General features: G+C 38.2%; 1 pseudogene; it reads left to right on the forward strand.

Annotated features, from left to right (window-relative positions):
* The first annotated feature begins 3,626 nt into the window (after window positions 1–3,626).
* Window positions 3,627–19,170, forward strand: part of LOC149542390 (floricaula/leafy-like protein) — a 91,868-nt pseudogene continuing 76,324 nt past the window's right edge.

Raw genomic sequence — 19,170 nt, forward strand, 5'->3', positions numbered from 1 at the left:
ATTCCTATGGTGGAATCTAAAGTTATAACGTGATTTCCACCAAAACCCTTGAAACCCTTAAATTTGGGGATATTAGCACGAAAATAGGAATGTCTTGAGTTCTATAGCATTTAAATAACTCAAAATAGTTGCATTAGAAAGGTAACTGAAATATGCATCCAACCAAAGCAAGATTTGACACCTGTTCATTTGTACAGGTCTGTTCCATGCAAAAAACGGCCCAGAATGCAACAAAACAAGTTATATGTTATTGATTTCAAAGAAAAATATTACATTATACCTTCCACCCACCTAAAAGAGCTATATGAAGGTCTTACTCAATGCTTCCAACCAAATTTGAGAGGTTGTGACTGTTGGCGCTCAAAATTGCATGGTTAATTTTGAGCACTATTGAAAAATTCAGGCCTATAAATGCTTTGTGAAACCTATGTACCTTGCCATTGAGGTAATGCATAAATGGTGTTTAATGTTTCTAACACCTTCCATTCAGCTTGTCTACCTATTCAATGAAGATAAATCATCATTCTGAGCTATTTGGCGAAGTCCTATTTCAAGCATTTGTCAAATTTGCAATTCTTCCCTAGTGTCAAACAGTGACATGAGGCTGTGTTTGCATTTGAATATCTCGCACCCAGAAAGGTTTTGTGACTTTTTGCTTTGAGAGTGTCTAGTGTCCATACCTGAGAATCTATGTTTCAGATTTTGAGTCGTTTCAAGTCCGTTTGACTAGGTTTTGAATTCCTCAAAGTTAGTCAGTTACTGTTTTTATGATTGATGCACTTTGCACCTAATTCTGGGAGGCCCATTTTGACGTGCTATAACTTTGACCTAGTTGACTAAAATCTTGAATTTCTTTTTGCATTGCATTGTACATGTCAGAGACTTGTTATGTGTCAGGTTTCATCTTTTGACGAATCCATTTGATATGTTTTCAAATGTGATTCCAAACGAGATTTCTAAAGTTTTACTGGTGTCAGCACTTGCAGATTTGTCAAGTACCCCTGTTTGTGGCATTATAACTTGAAATTCATGATTGGCAAGATCAAATGGATTGCATCAGTGTGATATACTCTGAAAATACTATAAGTGTGTAAGTTTGTAAGTCGTGACGAATTCATCTGCACACTTTTTTAGGTCAATTCCATTCGCAAAAAATGCTTTCTGTCAACATGTCCTGTCTGCAAAATTCTGAGTAGCCAACTTTAGATGCTTGCCAAATGCATCCTGTTATTTTTCATGAGCCAAAACTGTAGAATCATACTTTCCTCATGGAAAAATACTAGTGCCCCAGTTTTTGTCCTTCCAAGTGTCAGTTTACCCAGTTTTTGAAGCCAATTCTAAACCCAGTTTAGTGTTTTCTGACTTGTTTATCTGAAGGTGATTCTGAGAGGTCAACTTTGACAATGAATATATTTTGACCTCAAATTCGTCATGAGAAGAGATTTGATAGGATGCAAGAATGAGAAGCAGAGATTCAACATGTTCAATTTCAGGGCCTGGTTAGTTGTTCGGGTCAGTTTTTAAGGCCAGTCAAAAGACCTCCTAGCATGAAATTGATAGTTTGCAAGAAGAGGTGAAAATGAGTTTAAAGATCAGTTTGTGCTCAAATTCATTTCCAATCAGTATTAGATGTTCAAATGATCAATTTTCCAGCTTAGGTGTTTGAAAACAAATTTTTTTTTTAGCCGGACCCACTTTGGGGTCCGACTGATTCCATCAGATGAGCCGGATTTTCATTGAATCATGAAGTTATCTTGATCATGCAAATGGGAACATCAAGAAGAGGCTTTCATTTGGAAAGTCTTAAAGAGATGACTTTCAAATTTGTTAAGTCTGGCATGGCTTCATTAACTCCGATTCAGAGTATCATTGGAAGATCATAGAGTCATTGCAATAATGACAAACATAATATCTCACATCAAAAAAAGAGAGCTTCATGATCATTAGTTTTCATTGATGTTTCTAAACAAAGTGAGGATGGCTTCTCAGTCATGGTATCCTCCATGGTTCACATAAAGAATGCAAGTAGTCATTCACTAGAGTTGCATTAAACATGGCAACCTACGCATAGAACAAAAGAGGAAAACATTTGAAGACAAGGAGCAACTTCTAAAGGTGTCTAAATTGAAAACAAAGCCATCCCATGCAAATAGAAACAGCAACCAAGTGGAGGCAGAGTTTTTCTCCAATCAAAGCATGAAAAGAGAGCTGATAGGCCAGAAAAAGACACCCACGCATTCATAATACCAGAGGAGCTCAATGCATAATAGAAGAGCCTTTATATAAAGCAGACCCTTGGCTAAAAAAATTCCTCCACGCCATGAGAAGATGCATCGAAAAAGCCCACGTGTAATGCTGGTTGGGAAGTTAGTGCAGATAAGAAAGGAAGCAGGCATAACTCATAAAAAAGAGCGCGCCAAGAACAAGAAGACATTATGCAGTCAACACCCAGCAACCCCCACATTGAAAAAACCCATAGCACATTAAGAAGAAACCGCTGCAAGATCATATGTTCTGATCAAATGAGGCGTCGCAAAACATATATATCTTGAAAGAAATAGGAAGATGAAATCGTAACTAGAAGATCTTTCATGGTGATCATCGTCAACACCAGCATATCGTCCTATTCCCTTCTTTTAGGGTGCAATGTGGTTTTACAATGTCAGGATTGTTATATAGAGGATATGAGGTTTAGCACATTTGGATGGAAGCCAGTGACACGAGAGGGGTGGATGAATAAATTTGGACCAAGCAAATAGGCTGATGGTTAGTGTGCTTTTTGTGGGAACCATTATATTGGACTATTGGATTGTTATAGAGTCTCCAGAGACTTCCATGTTCCAGAACAAGAAGGCAAGGAAGTTTTAAAAGCCCTGCACAATGGAAAGAAGGAAGAGGAGGAGTTTCCAGCGACACAGTCCAACAGGAGACTCATAAAAAACTAGAAGTCAACGCACTTTCACAAAAGCTGTAGGGCATCAAAGAGCCGTTGTGATTCAAAATAGAAGACCTAGCAATCTTGAATTCACATGTAAAAGACAAGTTGTTAACCTGTGGCTGAATGGGAGCAGACTCATGTCTTGAGGATAGGGGAGCTTATAATTCACACAGTAGTCAGCGACAAGTTTAAAACAAAGGTCCACACCTTTTAACCAAACAAAGCTCCCACGTTTGGTAAAGAAAGGCAGAACTCACGCACTGACAGACAAGATATCATGCAAATAAAGTGCCAAGCAAGAAGAATAGGTCGCAGGTCAGAGAGGAGGTTGCAGAGCAAGACAATTGCCAAAATATTTATCCTACATTGGGGATATCAAAGGGTTCACAATGTTTAAATAGCATTTCAAGTGAAAGTCATAGTGTCTATAAGACACTGTGCTTTTTAGCGCTGAGCCATGTGGAAGGGGCCATGGGGTCGAAAAGAAAAGGTATTTTGACCCACGTGGTGCATGGAAAATGGTCCACTCACCGTAGGGTCGGAGACTCAAAATTTGAATGATACATTCTTATGCAGTGGGGAAATATCTCAACGTAAGAGTGGAGGCTGAAATGAAAAGGCTTCCGATGATATGAGAAGGCAAGTGTCCCGTATGGTCGGGAATAAATTTTGAAGACCCCCCGATATTATGCGTGGATCATATGAGCGTAAGGACAGAATCAAGAGCTTTACAATGCCACGGTGAGTGTATGATCGTAAAGCAACATTTGAAACGTATGGTTAGCAAGCAAGATTTAAAAGGCTCCACTGCTACGGGAAATGAAGCCAGCATATGGTCGTAAATGGAAATTTGAGAAGGTCCGAGAAGCAATAAAATATTAATATAGTATTCCTATGGGCATGTGCGTAAGAACGTAAAGAAGATTGATTGCTTCCCCGGTGCTACGTGAAAGAGGGATTAAAAAAAAATTAATATTAGTATATTAATTAATTAAAAGTATTTCAAGTCTTTGCATAACAAATATGAGTTCGACATTTGGCAAGGTGGGCAAAGTTATTGAAATGAATTTAAAATAAAATTCAGAAGTTTCAACACATGATTTGTTCAAGTGATGAATCTAAATAAATTTAAGAAAGTTTATATAGTGCAAACTATATAATTTTAAAAATTATTCATTTTAATGCTTTGGTTTAGTCTAGGAGCCTGAATTTCAAATGGCCATATCAGGGGTGATTTTTTGTCAGAAATGGGTAGTGCAGTATACTGTTGGAACTGGGAGAAAGTAACTTTTCCATTTTTGGGATCAGATTATGCACAGGTATTCACTGGTTCGTTCTATAAGCAATTTTTTAATTTTTAGAGGCATTCTCAGTGCAATGAGCAGAAGTCATCACAGAGCATCAAAGTTGGTTACAGGGTAGATTTGAATACTTTTTGAAGCCTGGATGTGGAGCTAATAAACAAGAAAGGTTATATTGGCTTCTTGAAGTCACTTTGTAACTGGTTTTTCATTTTTACCATGAATGCACTTTAGAATCAGAAATCAGTTACGAGGGTGAATAAAATATCTCAGATATTTATGCCTTATGGAGCCATAATGATGAAGATTTGATTTTCAGTTTGACGGAGAAGATAAGAAAAATGGTTTTAACCTGTTGAGGAGGTTTTCCCAGGGGATAGATGTCATGATCAGATCAGATCCGAGAATGAACTCTTCTACTATATCTTTCTTTTCATTCTCTATTGTAGAGGTTCTAGTTTTTGGTTCTAGTTTTGGGTTCCAGTTTTTGGTTCTAGTTTTTTGTGACTGTGAAACCATTGTCAGTAGGAAATTTACAATCATTTTGTGAGACCAGTTCTTTGGATCTAGAACTGTGATTCCACCTCCATTCTTTAGCAGTTTTCTCTCATGTGAGCAGCAAGTGTAAAGATAATATAGATAGTTCAGACATGTTAGGTGTTTTCATTTTTTGATTGCATGCTTTTAAATCTATTGTTTCAAGGAAATTAATACAAAGGAACAAGAATTTCATTAGTTTCTTTCTGATTCTCATTTCCCTTATTAGTGATCTTCAATGTTTTACAATCTTTGAACAAAGAGTTTAGGTTGTAATTGTAGCTCCCTAAGGTTGTATGTTAGTTCATTTTTGCTTATAACCCAAGAGGTTATGTAAATGCTTCAGAGAATCAACAGGATTGCAGGTTTGCTAATGGGGATATCATGTAAGAATGAGGTTCAGATTGAGCATAGATGTCCATTTACAAGTTAGATGGATAGATTAGATATCTGAAGATACACATATGTCTCAGATATTCATATGCATGCATTTGATTCATGGATTTGCCCAATAGATAAGACATTGGTCGTTTACAGGATCACTTGTTCATGTTGCTGCATTTTAGGAATTTTGTTTGAATCAACATCATTAATCAAACGATCTTTACTTTTTATGTTGAAGAGCTATAATAGAACTAACCCTCACTCAGCTTATGACTAGCATAGGTTTGCACCTAGCTACTATAGATCTGTGTTGTTTCATAGGCCATTAGGAGATATAGGGGGTTTTATCTACATTAAATAGATTCAGGGATATGTTTTGCACTGGTACGGTATCAATTGAATCTCAGGTCTACCCGCCTAGGTTTAGCAGAGCCTGAAGTAGAAGAAGGGTCATGCCTTATAGTTGGCCTTGTGTCTGAAATGATATGTTGATAACGGGAGTTAGCTATCCCTAGATATGTCATGTTCTCATGGGGATAATTGAAAACCCTCCAGCATTTTCAAACTCCAACAGTGACTATTGGGGAAATGATTACAAACAATTTTTCTTAGTTATGCAAAAAGTTGCATAGCAACTTTTGCAACTTTTATTGCATTTTTGCATTTTTGTGCCTAAAAGGCATTTTAACTATGTAAATGAGTCCTAATTGACTCAATACAACTATTCAACCCTAGATGAAAAGTATATGCATTCAAAATACAAAAATTGTGCCCTTGTGACCTCATTGAGCAACGAGCTTATAAAACACCCAATAATGCTAATGGACCACACAAAAGGGTTAATGGCAAATCTAGGAGTCTAAAATCATGACCTTATTAAAAAAATGGAAAGAAAACTAGAAAGAGGTCATAAATGACCCAAACAACTTGATTACATGATTTCATAAGAGGGGTGATCTTGCACCAATCATAAGGCCCTCACCTTTTCATTTTTGTTGTGTTATGCTCCAGATAAGCCTTGTAAGTAGAATAAGCTAGGGTGGTAGCCTTCAATATACAATAAGTTTTAGAAATCTTAGTGATTTAGGTGTTTGGTCCTATTGAAAATCTAAATGCTCCAAGGGAATGACCTAAAACTTGTCTTAGTTTGCATATGCTTAGTTAGCACTTAATAATACAATCTCATTGTATCTATTTGTACACCCAATTCTCACATATATAAAAGCTTCAAAATAACTTCTTCAAATTGTTTCAACCAACTCTCATTGGTTGGGTTGAAGGTTTAATGGTTTAAAACAATAACAACTCAGACTTCCCTCTAAATCCTAAACTAGCCATTGAATTTTGAAAATTCAAAATTCCAACATACAATTATTGAATTCTTTTAAACAAAAAGACCACTAACATACTCATTTTGATCTTTTATGATCATTAAACTTTCTTAGACAATAAACATTCCACTTTAACCCAAGGACTCTATTGGTCCCCCTTACAAAGCAAATTTGGTCCCTTTAGGACTTTTAACAGTTTCTAGGATTTGTAGAATCAAAAAGCCATTATAGGCTTAAGTATTTCCCAATTAATTTGCCTTACCCTTTGATTGTGTATTTCGTCCTCTGGATTTTCCTTGAGGTTCATAAAGGTCCTCACGATCTTTATCTTTGGCTTGAATTTATGAGGTTCTCCTGCATGACAAAATTACCGAGTTTATGAGTTTTAAGGTGTTTTTGACATTATTTTTGTAGACTGTACTAGTTTCCATGGTAGATTGGGTTGTTTAGAACAATTTTGTTTTAGGAAGTTTGGTCTAAGGTCTAAGGTGTGTTTGTATTCCATTTCATGGTCATTGTTCTCTTTTCATTCATGTTTGGGGGTATGTTCCTTGTGCAGAGCACCAAGGCACTTTGTTTATATTTTGGTCTCAGATTGGTTTTGACAATTGAGTGTCAACACACTTAACCAATATTCACATAGAAGCCAAGTACACTATACATGCCGAGCTACATAGAACTACAATAGGTGCCGAGTGAACCATATGAGTCAAGTGATATATAGGTGTCGAGTCATAGTTGGTGCCAAGCAAACCAGAATCATATATGTGCTAAGTAACATAGATTTAGCATATGAGTTTGTGCCTTCACAAACTCAGATGTAAACTATTTTTTGAGCCGACATAGAAGAATCTCAAAGGGATTAAACATAAGATCAAATCTTTTCATTTTCCTATGCAATCAACATGCAGCCAATAAGAAAAATGGAGAAGGCATGCAACTAGTAAGAAAAGTGCAAGGAATGAGTGAGAAATTAAGATTCAATATAGATCATAGATCCATACCTAACTCTAAGTCTTTGATATCTTTAAAAGGAGGATGAAAACCGATTGTATGCGAGGATGAGAGTTATGTATGGGAAAACTATAGTAAAATTTAGAGAGAAGAGTGAAAAGACTTAGAGGAATAGAGCAAGGGAATCAAATAGATATTAGATCTCAGGGGATCAAGATCAGAATGAGCAGATCAAGTGCCTGAATTCAATAATCAAGGATTGTAAGCTATCAGGTTTTTTAGTCTAATACTCTCTAGCAATTGTATTAGAAGGAAAATTCAATGTTGATAGGTTAGCTTAACAACTAGGTTGTAGATCCTTTGAAGAGGTGATAAAATCCTTTAATAGGGTGACACTTCATGTAAAGTGTTTGTAAATCCTTTAAACAAGTCACTATTGACATAGTGTAAAGCCTTTAATAGGGCAGACCTTTCACAGGGCAGACCATTAGAAGTGGTCAAACATTATTGCTGCAGTGATTTTGTGGGTGTCATCCCCACCCTAGTTTTACCTTCTCATTTTGGAGTGTTTTTGGGTTACTAAATTTGGTGTTATGTGTTGTGATGAATGTGTTTACTTTATGGTTGTTTAATATGTTTACATGCATGAATTTTATTTTCAATTAAAAGTGTGATACTTTTGATTCACCGCCCCCTCTTAGAAGTATTCTTCCCATTTGATTATTTCAACAATTGGTATCAGAGCCTAGTTCTCACAAGGACAAGCCTAAAAACTTAGAGAAAAGATCTAAAGATGGAAGTCTTCAAACTTGGGAAGATTATAGAGAATCAGGTGATGGATGTGCACCTTTCTCTACACAACTTGGAGGAAGCCAAAGAAGAATTCAGAAAATCTTTGAAAAGAAGGAAGGATATAACCATAGCTGAAAATGACACATGCTACAAGGAGATTGATACCACAAAAGTGTTTGCCAATGGAGATTCCAAAGATTTTGATGCAGCAATAGCAAAATTAATGGAGAAAAACAAAGCTCAAGCAGAAAAAATCAGAATACTCAAGCTTGAACAAGAATCACAAGCCATCATGCTTTTGTAAAGTAACTAAACAGAAGAAAAGAGCCATTGAAGATAAGATGATGCTAGAAGATGAAAAGATAAATCTTACCAATAGACTGGAGGAAAAGACAATTGAGTTTGAAAGAATATCAAACATGCAGCTAGAGACCTTAAGCCAAATGATGAATGCACACCATGAGCTAAATATGAAGGACATTGAGATCTCTACATTGAAGATAAATAATGAACAAATGCAAAATGACCTAAAAAAAGAGAAAGAAGTTGCAAAAATTTTCAACAAACCCAATAAAGCTATCAAGTACTTTGAGCAGCTACTAAAATCACCAAGGGCTAGCAATGATACTTCAGGACTTGGTTACATCAGAACTGAACAAGGAGAATCATCCAAGACTGCAGAAGAAAGGAGCAACAAAGGTAAGAACCCTAAACCTACTTGTCATTTGTGTGGTAAAAAGGGACACACTGCTAATGTATGTAGGAGTAAGAAGAAAAATCAGCATGATAAGCCTAAGAATGCAAGCTACTGTCACAAGTGCAAGAAGCAAGGACATCAAGCACATGAATGTAGGACTAGGACAATCAAGACACTAAAATTTGAAGGTCACTACTACAATTGCAAGAAGTATGGACATAGAGTTTTTGAGTGCAGATCAAAGCCCATGTGGACATCAAATCAAGCAACAAGAGAAGGTAACCATGGTCATCATCAAAATTGGGACTATAACACAAGTTATAGCTTTCATTACTATCAGGAATATGGGCACATTCCTAAAAATTGAATAAGGACACATTTTAGAGGGAATTACAGTAGATGGTTAAGCCAAACCACATGTTTCAATTACTTGAAGACTGGTCATATTAGCAGAAATTGTCCAACAAAGTCAAAGGCACCCAAGTCAAAAGTCAACAAAGGAAAAGATAAGGTTTATGTGGAACACATCAGAGAACAAATGAACAAGACTTGGAAGAAGTAAGATGAATGTAGCTCATCAAATGGAGGGATCACTTCACCTAACAAGTCAAGTGGTCATAGCTCATCCAACTAAAAAAAAGAAGACATATGGGATTTATACACAAAGCTATATCAAACATCAGTCTCAAGACAAACAAGTACTGCAAAGGAGAAAATGACATAAGAAAAGATGCCAAGTTAAAACTTAAAATTTTTGCAAGTGTTGCCAAGTTGTCTGTAGATGCCAAGTAAACCTCCAGTGAATGTCAAGTTGCCAGTAGCGATTGAGTTGATAGTTAGTGCTGAGTTCAGAAATGTCAATGGAAGCTGAGTATACAGATGTATGCACTAAGAATTTAATGCTAGGTTTTGAAAGGTATAAGGTCAATTTTTTATCATTTCTTGCCATTCAAATGCAAAGAAAAGACAAGATCAGCACATAAGAGAGCAAAGAATAGCATTGAAGCCATTTGCATGGATTTCAACAATGATCAAGCACAGATTTTGTCGATCTAAGGTATTTTTCAAGTGCCAAGTTGTGCAATTTAAAAGTTTAATGTTTTAAAACCCTAGATCAGTGAAATGGCTTCTAGTTCTAAGAACCTAAAGGATAAGGAAGATCATGAGATCAAATTGGTTAGTAATGAGGTGTATTGTCCATTATCTCGCCAAAAGTTGTAATGGTGCAGGATGTAAGGAAGTGGTACAACTGTAGAATAGGAGCAATAGGAGACTTGGAAAGTTTTCAAGCATATGAAAAATTGTGTGATAACAAGATATTAAAGGATTAATTTTAGATAATTGAGAAAAAGGGTTTAATCCATGCCTTATTCTACCTCACAAGTTTCAAAACAAAATGGATAAGAATTATTCTGAGTAGGATACACAATGGTTGCTTATGGTTAGAAGGAGGACCCATGAAGATAACAAAGAGAATAGTGCATAGGGTTACGGGCTTTCCAACCCTAGATCAACATAAGACCCTATGTAGTGACTCAAAAGAGGCCATTGAAAGGAACACAAGGGCCAAATGGAATAAAGGGGGCATGACAACTAACACTATCATAGATCCCCTTCTAGATTTTGCAGTGAGTGTGATTTCTCACAAATTTTATCAATCCAATTGACTGAACAGTGTACCATCTATTGTTGTGGATGTGGCATATAAACTTGTCAAGAAATATCATACATATGATATGTCAGAATTGATGTTGAAGCAAATTATGGAGAATCTTGGAGCAATTAGAAGATCCAAAGGTGCTCAATGCAAGTTTGGTTCAATTCTTGTTAGCATATTCTTCCATGTTTGGAAGAATTTCCCTCAATTAGTAAAGTGAACTAGAATTCAAAAAAATCTCTAATTACTCAAATAAATGAGTATATCGAACAAATGGGTGATAACTTTGAAGCACAAATGACAAGCTACTTTGACGATTTTAAGAAATCCATGAAACAAAGATTGAGAATACTAGTTTCCCTAGTGGAACAACATGTTAATAACATATGTTTCTTAGTTGATATTGATTATAGGGTAAGTGCACCAAGTTGTGGTGCCAAAAGCGGGGTATAAGTGGACACCTTTTTCCTAAAATCTGCAAATTTTGAACTTCAACAAGAATTTGAAGATAGTTATGCTCAAAATTTTAAGATATGACAAAAACAAAAGTCGTAGTCCTTTGAATCTAGTTTCTAAATTACTAATTTTTTTTTCAAAATGGTTTAGTTTTAGGTCCTCAAAAAAGGGGGCCACAAAAAGTGGTACTATTTATTCCAAAAAAACATAACACAATACAAAATGTGGCCCCCCTAAAATTTGAACTTTTTTTTTGAAATTCTTTAATCACTTTAGTCAAAAGTTACTTAACACTATGTAGTTTATCCCATATTTTTCAGGTAATTTTATAATGTGTATTTTTTTTAATGATTTTTTTAACTAGACACATCCCAAAAACATGAAATATTTGTGTGCTCCCCCTAGAAATAATTGAAAACTAATCTAAAATCAAAACTTTTTTTTTCAAAGTGTGTAGAATGAAGTCTAGTTTCTTCAAAACTAAGTTGTTGCAAAATTTGATGAACAAGCTAAAATCTATAACCCAATTAGTACATGGTAGTTTTTGACAAAAAATGAACATACATTCAAAATAAATTATAGATGAAAGGTTTGAAATAGTTCAAATTAAAAATAAGTAATATGGTTAGATAGCTAACACAAAGACCTATAATGCTATGTAACCTGATCTTATTGATACCCAACCATGAGGAATCTTGAAGGGGAACGCACAAGAAAAAGAAATTATTTTTGGTATGTTTGCTAGAAAACACGTCTCAGACCTGTTTATAAACTCCAAACCTTTGGGTTGGATTTCCAAGGAAAAACCAAGCCTTAGGCTTAGGTTTAATGCAAAGCTTTCAATAGCATGTGCACGCTATAGTGCGCACACACTATAGCACGCATGCACTATTGAAATTTACATTCCCAGTAGTGCGTATATGCTATAGTGTGCACACACTATCAATACTTAAATTACAAAAGAGAACTAGGTGGGGGGAGGGCAAGGGAATGGCTATGTTTGTGTGTGTGAGAGAGATAGAGAGAAAGAAGGGGATGGGAGAGGGGAGAGAGTACAAGATGGGAGAGATAAAGTGAGAAAGAGTAGAGGTGGCAAAGAGAGTATAGGATGGGAGAGAGAGGAAGTGTGAGAGAGTAGGGGTGGCAGAGAGAGTACATGATGTGAGAGAGTAGGGGTGGCAAAGAGAGAGTGCAGGATGGGGGAGAGAGTTTGATAGTAGGGGATGGGAGAGAGAGTATAGGTTGGGAGAAAGAGATTGAGAGTAGGGGATGGGGGAGAGAGAGAGAGTAGGCAGTGGGAGACAGAGTGGGAGAGGAAGAATGAGAGAGAGGAGGATGGGAGTGCATGTGTGTGAAAGAGAGAGAGTATGGAATGGGAGAGGGGGAAGATAGAGTAGCTTGAGAGAGAGTAGGGGATGCAAAAGAGAGTAGGCAATGAGAGAGGGAGTGGGAGAAGGAGAGAGATGGGAGACAAAAATGTGTGTAAAAGAGAAAGAGAAAGAGAGCAGGGGATAGGAGAGAGTGTGAAAATGTAAGAGAGAGTAGGGGGTAGCAGAGAGAGAGTAGAGAGGGGGAGAGAGAGAGAGTGAGTAGGCAGTGGGAGAGGGAGTGGGAGAGGGAGATCGAGTGAGAGAAAAAGTAGGGGATGGGAGAGGAGAGAGGGGGGATGGGTGTGTGTGTGTGAAAGAGAGAGAGTAGGGAATGAGAGAGGGGAGAGAGAGATAGAGAGAGTAGGCAATGGCATAGGAATGGGAGAGAGAGGGAGAGGGAGAGAGAGAGAGAGAGAGAGAGAGAGAGAGAGATAGTAGGTAGTGGGAGAGGGAGTGGGAGGGAGAGAGAGGTGGAATGGAAGTGTGTAAGAGAGATAGAGTAAGGGATGGGAGAGAGTAGGTAGTGGGAGAGGGACTGCGAGAGAGATAGGGGGGGAATGGGAATGTGCATTTATTTATAAGAGAGATAGAGTAGGGTATGGGAGAGAGTGTGAGAGTTTGAGAGAGAGTAGGAGGTGGCAGAGAGAGCTAGTATAGGATGGGGGAAAGAGAGAGAGAGAGAGAGTAAGGGATGGGAGAGAGTGTGTGACAGAATAGGGGATGGAAGAGAGAGAGTGAGAGTAGGGGATGGGAGAGAGAAAGTAGAGAGGGAGAGAGAGTACTTGAGAGAGAGAGATAGTAGGCAGTTCAAGAGGGAGTGGGAGAGGGAGAGAGAGGGGGGATGGGAGTGTGTGACAAATCTAGTGAGTAGGGGACGGGAGAGAGTGTGAGGGTGTGAGAGAGAGTAGGCGGTGGCAGAGAGAGCTCATATGGGATGAGAGAGAGAGAGTGAGATTACGAGATGGGAGAGTGTGAGAGAGAGTAGGGGATGGGAGAGAGAGAGTGGGAGTAAGGGATGGGAGAGAGAGAGAGAGTAGAGAGGAAGAGAGAGAACTTGAAAGAGAGAGATAGTAGATAGTAGGAGACAGAGTGGGAGAGGGAGAGGGAGAGGGAGAGAGATAGGGGGGATGGGAGTGTGTGTGATAGATGTAGAGAGTAAGGGATGGGAGACAAGAAGAGTGGGGGGATAATAGCGTGTGTGTCTATGAAAGAGAGATAGTAGGGGATGGGAGAGAGTGTGAGAGTAGGGGGTGTTAGATTATGTTGACATTGTAGCTGACATATTATGGCTGACATGTTGTAACCCTAAAAATGGATAAAATACTTGTATAAAAGGGTTTAGGGTTAGGTATTTTCATTATGTTGTGATGTGAAATTTCTTCTTGCAGTGGTATTGAGCTATAAGGGATTACAAACTATAATTAGGTTGTAATCACTAGATTGTAATAATATTGGACTTTTTGTTTGGTGGACGTAGCCCAGGGATTGGGTGAACCACGTTAAATCTTGGTGCCTTGTGTTCATTTCTGTGTGATCTATTATTTTTTTTATTGGTTATATTTGCATATAGTTTTTATTTCTATCCGTGGTTTATCCTAACAAGCTATATTAGAACGAGGTTGTATTTCAGTTATCCTTTGCAGGAAAGTCTCATAGTTAAGTGGGAGTCTCACGGTTGAGTGGGAGCAATGGCAGATGAGGGTAATCTGAGGGTTGATAGGTTTAATGGGCAGAACTTCCAGTTATGGAAGATGCAAATGGAAGACTATGTCTATCAGAAGGATTTATGGAAGCCATTGGAAGGCAAAGCCAAGAATCAGGGAACTATGTCAGATGTTGAATGGGATCTTTTGGACAGAAAGGCACTCATAAGAATTTGGTTATGCTTGGCACCATCAGTAGCATTTAATATTACAAAAATAAAGATGACAAAAGGTTTGATGAAAACCCTAGCGACACTGTATGAAAAGCCCTCCACTTCAAACAAGGTATTTCTCATGAAGCATTTATTTAATATGAAAATGGCAGAAGGTGGATCTGTTGTAGATCATTTAAATGAGTTTAATACTATTATTAGTCACTTATCTTCTATGGGTATCAATTTTGATGAAGAAATTAGGGCTCTCTTGATTTTGTGTTCTTTTCCTAAAAGCTGGAATGGCTTGGTAATGGCCGTGAGTAATTCTGTTCCTGGATCTAGTACCCTAAAATGTGAAGATGTGATCGATGTTATTTTGAGTGAGGAAACTCATAGGAAATCCTCACGTGGATCTACATCAGGAAGTGCTTTGAATGCACAAAGTAGGTGTAGAATGACTGAGAGAGGAAGTAAGTCTAGAAATTGTGGGAAATCAAGAGGAAAGACGAAGGGGAAAAGGTCTCAATCAAGAGGACCAAATGATTGCTGGTATTATGGGAAACCAGGTCATAAAAAGAAAGATTGTTGGAATCGAAAGAAAAATGAAGGAGATAAATCAAATGGAGACAAGGAGGGAAATGTGGTAAGTGACAAATCCGAAGAGGATGCTTTGCTTCAATCTTTAGAAAGTGTTGATGATTCATGGGTTTTAGATTCTGGTGCTTCATTTCATGCTACACCTCATAGAGGTTATTTCATTGATTATGTCCAAGGGGTTTTTGGGCTTGTTTATTTGGGGGATAATGAACCCTATCAAATTTTTGGAAAGGGAAAAATTAAGATTAAGTTACAGAATGGGAATCATTCACTACTACATGAGGTAAGACATGTTCCAAGGCTCAGTAGGAATTTAATTTCAGCAGGACAATTCGGTGGTGAGGGTTGTGTAGTTACTTTTAATGATAAAAATTGGAAGGTTTCAAAAGCTTCCCTTGTAGTAGCAAGAGGTGTGAAAGTAGGCACCTTATATCTTTTTACAAGTCATATTGTTCCTTCTACTTTGATTGTTTCAGAGAAAAATGAATGTTTAGGAACAATTGCTGCAGTTGAGTAGGGAGAACAAATAGCTACTATAGATTTTGATATAGCATTGTGGCACAATAGACTTGGGAAAATGAGTGAGAAAGATATGAAAGTACTTCATTCAAAGAAAGTTTTACCAGGTCTAAAATGTGTTAATATGGATTTCTGTGAAAGTTGTTTGTGTGGAAAACAAAAGAGAGTGAGTTTTGTAAAGACTGGGAAGGAAAACAAAAAGGAGAAATTAGAGCTTGTGCATACAGGTGTATGGGGACTAGCTCAAATATCTTCCCTTGGTGGCTCTCATTATTATGGTACATTTATTGATGTCGCAACTAGAAAAGTATGGGTTTATTTCCTTAGACAGAAATCTGATGTATTTCAAACTTTTAAGAAATGGAAATGCTTGGTTGAAAATGAGACTGGTAAGAAATTAAAATATCTTAGATTTGATAATGGTGGTGAGTATTGCAATCATGAAATTGAAGATTATTGCTCCACTAATGGATTTTTAGATAGAAAATTGTTCCAAGGACTCCGCAGGAAAATGGAGTGGTTGAATGCATGAACAGAACTATAATGGAGCATGCAAGGAGCATGAGGTTGCATGCTGGGTTGCCCTTACACATGTGGGTAGAGGCTATCAAAACTACTATATATTTTATTAATAGAGGTCCCTCTACTCCTTTGGGTTGTGGTATTCCAGAGGGGGCATGGATTGGTAAGAAGGTGAGTTATTCTTTTCTCAAGACCTCCGGTTGTGAAGATTTTACTCATATCGACTCTGAAAATAGAACCAAGCTAGAAGCTAAATCAAAGAAATGTGTCTTTTTTGGATATGGCATTAATGAATTTGGTTATAGGCTTTGGGATTTTGAAAATGATAAAATTGTAAGAAGCCAAGATGTCATATTCAATGAGAAAGTGTTGTACAAAGATCTGTTGAAGTAACATGAGAAGAAAGAAGATGATTATGTAGTGTTGGATGATACTCCAAAAGCTGATGTTCCATATATTCCTCATGATGTGAAACAACTGCAACAATCAATACCACACACACCAGTGAATGTTAGATGGTCAACGAGGCAAATTAGACCTCCACAAAGATTTTCTCCCTGTTTGTATTCTATTTTACTTACTGATGCTGGTGAACCTAAAAGTTATGATGAAGCTGTGTAGGTGGATACTAAGATTCAGTGGGAGTTTGCAATGAAAGGTTAAATGGACTCTTTGCTAAAGAATAAGATATGGGATCTATGCAAGTTGCTTGCAGGTAAAAAGGCTTTACAGAATAAGTGGGCTTACAGGTTAAAAGAAGAGGAAGGAGGTCAGAAAAGATTTAAGACCAGGTTAGTTCTAAAAGGATTTGCACAAAAAAAGGGAATTGATTTTTATGAGATATTTTCTCATGTTGTTAAAATTACTTCTATTCGTACTATTTTAAGTCTTGTGGCTACTGAAGATTTGCATTTAGAGCAGTTGGATGTTAAAACAACCTTTCTTCATGGTGTTTTTGATGTAGAAATATATATGGTTCAGACACAAGGTTTTGAGGTCAAAGGTCAGGAGAACTTAGTGTGCAAATTGAAGAAAAGTTTATATGACTTGAAGCAAGCACCTCGGCAATGGTATTTGAAATTTGACAGTTTTATGCATGAGCATGGATATAATAGGTGTCATTCAGATTACTGTGTTTATTTTAAGAGATTGGATGATGATAGCTACATTATTTTACGTTTATATGTTGATGATATGCTTGTAGCTGGGTATAACATGGATCATATTAAGGGGCTAAAATTCCAATTAGCACATGCATTTGCTATGAAGGATTTGGGGATAGCAAAAAAAATCTTGATATGAAGATTTGTAGAGATAGGAAGAACAGAACATTGACGCTATCTCAGGCTGATTGACGCTATCTGTAGGAAGCTTAATGTATGCTATGGTATGGACTAGGCCAGATATTGCACATCAAGTGGGAGTCATTAGTAGGTATATGAGTCATCTAGGATTTGAGCATTGGAATTCTGTCAAGTGGATTATCAGATATTTGAGAGGAACATCTAATAAGTTTTTACACTTTGGGGGCTCTACTACTAATTTATAGGGCTATGTTGACTCAGATTTGGCAAGGGATATCGATACCAGTAGAGTACTACAAGTTATGTCTTTACTGTTGGTGGGGCAGCCGTGAGCTGGGTTTCTAGGTTACAAAAGATTAATTCTCTATCCACCATAGAGGTAGAGTATGTTGTTGCTACAGAGGTAGCCAAGGAGATGATATGGCTCCAATTCTTCTTAGACAAATTGGGACATCCTTAGAAGGATAATTATTTGTTCACAGATAGTCAGAGTGTCATTCATCTTGCAAAGAATTTAGCTCTGCATTTTAAGACCAAACACATATAGTTGCGGTACCATTTCATTTGGTCAGTTTTGGAGGATGGACAATTAAAGCTAGAGAAGATCCATATAAATGACAATCCAATAGATATGTTGACAAAAGTTGTCACAAGGGAGAAGCTAAACTCCTCTTCAGCTTCGGTTGGTCTTCTAGACTGAGCATGACTAAAAGAATAGTAGAGTTCAGGGTGGTTTGATCTAGTGGGAGACCCATGTGGTAGTGGTATCACTATAGGATCAGTCTCCAAGTTGAAGATTGTTGTTTAGTGTGGAGCCTGATCAGTCCCCAAGTGGGAGATGGTTAGATTATGGTGACTGATCAGGAAAGTACTGTACATACAAGGGGGATGGGAGTGTGTGTGACAGATGTAGAGAGTAGGGGATGGGAGAGAAGAGAGTGGGGGGATAAGAGTGTGTGTGTCTATGAAAGAGAGAGAGTAGGGGATGGGAGATAGTTCGAGAGTGTGTGAGAGAGTAGGGGGGTGGCATAGAGAGAGAGAGAGTATGGTGATGGTGGAGAGAAAGTAGGTGGTGTGAGAGGGAGTGGGAGAGAGAGAGGGGGGGAGGAATGGGAATGTGTGTAAGAGAGACAAAGTAGGGGATGAGAGAGATTAGGGGATGGGAGAGGAGAGAGAGAGAGAGTAGAGGATGGGGGAGAGAAGGTAGGTAGTGGGAGAGGGAGTGGGAGAGGGAGAGGGAGAGGGGGGATGGGAGTGTGTGTAAGAGAGACAAAGTAGGGGATGGGAGAGAGTGTGAGAGTGAGTAGGTGGTGGTAGAGAGAGCTCATATGGGATGGGAGAGAGAGAGTGAGATTAGGGGATGGGAGAGTGTGAGAGAGTAGGGGATGAGAGAGAGAGAGTGAGAGTAAGGGATGGGGAAGAGAGAGAGAGAGAGAGAGAGAGAGAGAGAGAGAGAGAGAGAGAGAGAGAGGGAGAGAGAGATAGAGTAGAGAGGGAGAGAGAGAGATATAGTAGGTGGTGGGAGAGAGTGTGAGAGTGTGAGAGTATGGGGTGGTAGAGAGAGTACGACAATGGGGGAGAGAAATTAGGTGGTGGGAGAGGGAAAGAGAGAGGGGGGATGGGAGTGTGCATATAAGAGAGAAAAAGTAGGGGATGGGAGAGAGTGTGAGACTGTGAGAGAGTGGGGGATGGGAGAGGAGAGAGAGAGTAGGGGATGGGGGAGAGAAAGTAGGCAGTGGGAGAGGGAGTGGGAGAGGGAGAGAGAGAGGGGGGGGGGGGGGGGATGGGAGTGTTTGTGTAAGAGAGACAAAGTAGGGGATGGGAGAGAGTGTGAGAGTGAGTAGGTGGTGGTAGAGAGAGCTCGTACAGGATGGGAGAGAGAGAGAGTAGAGAGGGGGAGAGAGAACTTGAGAGAGAGAGATAGTAGGCAGTAGGAGAGGGAGAGGGAGAGAG

This window comes from Cupressus sempervirens, chromosome 8 (genome assembly GCF_028749045.1).
Source record: "Cupressus sempervirens isolate cs-2001-9-10 chromosome 8, ASM2874904v1, whole genome shotgun sequence".
Taxonomy (NCBI): Eukaryota; Viridiplantae; Streptophyta; class Pinopsida; order Cupressales; family Cupressaceae; genus Cupressus; species Cupressus sempervirens.